Genomic DNA, 6,227 nt, shown 5'->3' with positions numbered 1-6,227 from the left:
GAACGGCCCTCACTCAAGACATCGCACCTACAGACACAATGACTCCTTGCTGTTGCTTCAAAAACATGTCCAAGGGCTCCTGCCCATTGGCACCTTTATCCCCAGGAGCTGCTCCCAGGGCATGTCTGCCTTTATAAGCCAAGGAGAAAGCACTGGTCTTCAGCATACTTCTCTGTGTTCTTCACACAGGAGACCTTGTGTGGGGCACAAACAAAACCAGAGCCCGGGAGTGGTGCTGGGAAAATATGTCATGAAGTGGGATGGGGGAGAGGATCCCACATTCTATTGAGTTTATAGAAATTAAAATGATTACTGAGGGCTTCCCTGGTGGCGCAGTGGTTGAGAGTCCGCCTGCCTATGCAGGGGACACGGGTTCGTGCCCCGATCCCGGAAGATCCCACATGCCGCGGAGCGGCTGGGCCCGCGAGCCATGGCCGCGGAGCCTGTGTGTCCGGAGCCTGTGCTCCGCAACGGGAGAGGCCACAGCAGTGAGAGGCCCGCGTACAGAAAAAAAAAAAAAAAAACAACGATTACTGAGAATCCAGATGCATTCACCTTCAGTTCACAACCATCTGTCTTAATTAAAATGCGGCTAAAAGAAGCAAATCAATTAACAGATACCTTACAAGATGGTTTATTCTATCTTACACACAGAAAATTGCTTATGAGTATCGCGTTATCGCTTTAGGTTATCAGTTAACCAAGTCTGCTAATGAACTACATTGTTATCAAGTCAGATAAAAGATGCCCTGGGAATCCAGGCAAATTATTACAACACAGCATTTTGTTTTGAAATATAGCTCATCTTTCATCACACACAAGGAGAGTAACCTTATCTAAGTAGTGAACCAGTCCATAGAGCCACCCAGATTTCTGTTGAACGAAAAGGCAAAGAGTATTCCTTAATGCAGCCCTGAAATATAGGGTCAACATTACAGGGGAGAGAAATGTGAGTGGGGCCTGTGCCACGGAGGCTTACGTTTACGGCAATAATCAAAGACGTGGGTTTCCTAAGCCTCTGCCAGCTGTGTCCTCCATGATAAAGTATAGACATTGTCACAGTCACCACAAAATAATTATGTAAGCATAACAATAATTGCTTGCATTTGTAAAGCTCTCTACAAGGCATGGCAGCTGCTTTCTCATTTAATCCTTTGTTGGCTCCACCATTTGAAGAGCTACAGAGCTGCAGACCCATTCCACGGCCATCAGACCCCTTTCTCCCACTCCAGCCCAGCCTGCCATTTCATCTTTTGGAAGGTCTGTCTTTCATTTATAGGAATGGAGACTGCCCCATAGTTTCCATGTTTCAGGGCCCCTGAATGTTGACAAGGGTTTTCTTTTGGCAGCTGAGGTGAGGCCTTCTGTTCTAGAAAATGCTGCTCACCTCCTGGTAAGATGGTGGTGCTGGAGAGGCAGTGTCTTGAGTCTGGGTCTCATTCCATGAGCCATTTGCTGCCAGTAATATCCACTGACATGGACACAATGCCATCCTGAAGCAAGACCAGCTCCGACTGGGGAACCAGGATAGCCAGTGAGCATTTATTGGCTTCCAAACTTTCTCACTACTGGAAAGAGGGCTCTTACTTCCCTCTATGCAGTCAGCTTCTTGCAGAAGAGAAGCAATATTTTCCTTCAGGACAGAGGCACTTTAGATTCTCTAAGTTCTATTATTTGCCCTGGATTTTGAGTTCCATGTGAAGGTCCATCACCAGCTTTGGTTGCTCAAACTTAAGCTATCTACAAGACTGCAAGCTTGGGCAGCTGTCCAGAGTGCCAAACCCCTCCTGAAGAGGCTGCTTTCTCAGAGCTCAATCACTTGTGCATTTCTGGAAAGAAAAAGAAGCATCTGGAAGATTTACTGACAAGAGTGACTATGTCTAACTAATCATGGCATATGCTAATGCACCCCACACAATTAAACAGGTATGAAAGAGTTCAACAGCAAATCTTAGCAAAGTGGGGCATTTCCTTGTGTGACATAGGAAGGGACCTGAAGACCAGTGGCTCTAGAAAAAGGGGAGAGTTTTTCAGATAGAGCTCAACCTAAAGGTTGTTTTCTGCCTGCCAAACCAAGGCCACAAAACCTCATCCACTTTGGTGACAAAAAGGGAAGAAGTCAGTCCCCAAGGTTAATAAGTATATCGAGGGGAAAGTGCCACTTTCTGTATTCAAAGAGTTTGCAATGACCTGAGCAGGTGCTACAAGGTAGACAGGCCGATGGGAATGTAACTAGAAACTGATACCTTCACATCTGAACTATACACTGTTACAGAGGGTGAGACTTCTCCACACTTAGTGTATCAGCTTTGATGTGAGGGAATGGCAGTAAAGATATATATTAAAAAGTAGGAACATGGAAGAAAAGATGGTCACTGAACCAGACCCTGATATGGTAGAGCTTGGGCTGAGAGTACAGCAGAGACCCTGCTGTAGCCACTATTGGCTAAGGGTCTCACCCACACTTCCATGTTGAGGCCAAATTCCCACCAAAACTTCATTGTAGTTTCACATAAACATTACCCATAGTTATAACAGCATGACATACTTATGCTTACATTGTATACTTGTTTATTCCATTCCATTGTGCATATTCAGTCCTAATACCTTGAGTCTAGCATCTGCCCATGAGAGAAGGGGCAGAAATAGCAGAAAGACAGGGCAGAATGAAGCCTCAATGGGGCAAGCCAAGTCAACATCCGTAAAAAGGACAGCATATACCTAACTACCCCATGTGTGGAGGACCAAGGGCACACGTCGAGGTCAGGGTTACAAAGCTTGATGGCATCAGAGCCTACATGGAAGACAAGCAAGTTGGAAACAAGCAAGGATAGTGAGAGAGAGAAGAGGAAGAAGGGATTCCAAGAGAAAGCCTCAAATGCTGTCAGGTTGTTGTGCTTCTCCTTTAAAGGATGGTGGGTCCAGAAGAACAAAGAGTTTGACTTGGCTGGTCTAGAGGTCCAGGGGCTTAACAGAAAGTTTATCCCTCCTATTATCTTTAAAAATTCCTGAGTTGAAAGGACCCCTTCAGGTGTTGCTAAGGAGAGGATCAAAAGTGGCTGGACCTAGTCATCATTTGCACTTGAGATACCAATGCCCAGAGAAGATGGGCAGACCAGGAGAGCTGTCTCCTCCCACCCCCAGTGTCCCTGAGCTGGGGAAGTGGCACCTGTGAGTTACCACATTGAGGAACTGTTCTCTGACAGGAAAGGGATTCCTCTACAAACAGGTGTGCCACCAGCCCCTAGAGATCCAGACATAACCTGCAGGAAAAGATAAGCTGGGCAGCGGCTGGGATAGCATCTGCTGGCTGGACTAGTAAGTGAATCAGGCTGAAAACATGGACTGGGTATCAAGAGGAAGAGAAAGAGACTTTTAGAGACTCTAAGATCATAGTGGCGGCCTAAACACAAATCTTCCACCACATCCTCCAAAAATCATGCAGACCAAAAAGGACAAAAGGAAAAAGCTAAACTAGTAACAAGGTGCCTATATGTCCTGGTTTGCCTGGGACTATCCCAGGGTATAAATGTTGAGGATAAGTTAATTCCTGCTAATGCTGAAAAGCCTTTTGACCAAATCCCACACACATTTCTGAAAAACTCAGTAAAATCGGAATTGATGGGTGTTCCCGTAACATGATAAAACATGTGTACTTTAGCCCAAAAGCTAAATTTTACTTAATGAAAACCACTAGAGGATTTTCCACCAAGATCAGGCACAAGACAAGTATACTCACTGTTTCCACTATTATTTAACATTGGTGGTTTTAGCCAATGCAATCAGAGAAGAGAAAAAATTAAAGGCTTAAGAATTGGGAGAGAAAATCTACAATTTGGCAGATGACATAATATGATGAAAATTCAAGGAGATCAAGAAGAAAACAAACAAAACAATAAAAGCATTCAATAAGGTAGCTGCTATCATGTTAACACACCAAAAAAAAAAAATCCATAAGCAATCATGAACAAGTAGGAGACATAATGGGAAATTCCATTTACAAAAGCAACAAAAACATAAAATATTTAGAAGTAAACTTAACAAGAAATGTGAAAAATCCATAAGAGTAAAATCTGAAAACTCTCCTGAGACAAGCAAAAAAACAGACTTGTAAAAAATATATTTCTTGTCAGTGAAGGATAATATCATAAAGAAGTCAATTGTCTTCAATTTAATATGTGAACATAATGCAACTCCAATAAACATACCAAGATGTTTGTTTCTGTAGCTAGATTCTGAAGTTGACTGTAAAGTTTATATGGAAAAACAAATGCACAGGAGTAGCTAAAACAGAATAGCAGGGTGTGCAGGAGCCAGCCCTGCCAAGTAATAGAGCATACATGAAGGTAATAGCACATGAATAATCACAAATACCATTGGAGAATACCATGAAGTCTAGAAATATCCAAACATATGTGGAAACTTAGAACATTATAAAGGTGGCAAGTAAAACACTGGTGAAAATCGGGTGGTTTTGAAAAATGATATTGAAATAACTGGATTGCTATTTGGGAAAAAGATAAAATTGCAACTATATCTCATACCACATACCATACCAAATGAATCAGAGATCCAAATAAAAATAAACCCATATAAGAACCAGAATAATATATATTTATATATATATACATACATATATGTACATATATAAACATTTATCTAATTTTATAAACATTGTATATATGTAAAAAAAATTTTAATTAAATATATTTTTGTAAAAAGGAACACAGGAAGAATAAAATGGGAACTATTGAGATTAATTACCTCAAAGCAGTGGATGGGAGCAGGGTGGAGTGGACAGTATGAGAGCAAAACGTCTCTGAGTTTACCTGTTTACATGTTTTTAGTTTTGAACCATATGCATGTTTCACATACTCAAAAAATAAAATTAAACTAAAAGGATTAAGATAGGAAACTAAAACCAGCATATACACTGAAACAAATGTCTCTATCTAACACTATATCAAATTGATAGCGAAACCACATTGAGAAAATAGTTAATTCTTTTTGAAAACAATATTCTGTACACATGTAGGACTAAATTCTAAGAACAAAGAACTGCAAAGAAAATTTTTTTTGATTTTTAAAAAAAATTTATTTATTTTATTTATTTATTTTTGGCTGCGTTGGGTCTTTGTTGCTGTGCGTGGGCTTTCTCTAGTTGTGGTGAGGGGGGTTACTCTTCCTTGCGGTGCACGGGCTTCTTACTGAGGTGGCTGCTCTTGTTGCAGAGCACGGGCTCTAGACACACGGGCTTCAGTAGTTGTGGCTCATGGGCTCTAGAGTGCAGGCTTAGTAGTTGTGGTGCATGGGCTTGGTTGTTCCGCGGCATGTGGGATCTTCCTGGACCAGGGATCAAACCCGTGTCCCCTGCATTGGCAGGCAGATTCTTTTTTTGTTCTTGTTTTTGTTTTTCAAAGCTTTATTGAGGCATAATTTACATTCCATAAGTTAATCCATTGTAAATTTATAATTCAGTGATTTTCCACAATTTATAGATTTGTACAACCATCCCCATAATCCTGTTTTACTTCTGTTACCTCAGAAAATTCCCTCATGTCTATTCGCTTTCAATCCACTTTTTACATATAGCCCCAGGAAACCACTTATCTTTCTGTATCTAGAAATTTGCCCTTCATGCATATTTCTTTCTTTTTAAAATAAATTTATTTATTTGTTTATTTATTTTTGGCTGCGTTGGGTCTTTGTTGCTGCACGCAGGCTTTCTCTAGTTGCAGCAAGAGGGGGGCTACTCTTTGTTGAGGTGCTTGGGCTTCTCATTGCAGTGTCTTCTCTAGTTGTGGAGCATGAGCTCTAGGCATGCGGGCTTCAGTAGTTGTGGCACATGGGCTCAGCAGTTGTGGCTCTCAAGCTCTAGAGCGCAGGCTCTGTAGTTGTGGCGCACGAGCTTAGTTGCTCTGCAGCATGTGGGATCTTCCTGGACCAGGGTTCGAACCCGTGTCCCCTGCATTGGCAGGCGGATTCGTAACCACTGTGCCACAAGGGAAGCCCCTGCAAAGAAATTTTTAAGTGAATTTGTAGCTGTACAGTGTTGTAATTCTGGAAGTACGTATTTTGTGTGTATTTTAGGGTAGAGCAAATGGGTAAAAATATTTATATGGTTGGGGAACAGGATTTTCACTTTAGAGGAGGTAAAATAGAAATACAGAATGAGGAAATCTCAAGAAGAAACTTATGGTATTGAGTTTTTGATTTAAATATACATT

This window comes from Mesoplodon bidens, assembly GCF_964165515.1.
Source record: "Mesoplodon bidens genome assembly, chromosome: 1".
Classification (NCBI taxonomy): Eukaryota; Metazoa; Chordata; class Mammalia; order Artiodactyla; family Ziphiidae; genus Mesoplodon; species Mesoplodon bidens.
The sequence above is the reverse complement of the archived record's forward strand: the minus strand, read 5'-3'. Positions refer to the sequence as shown.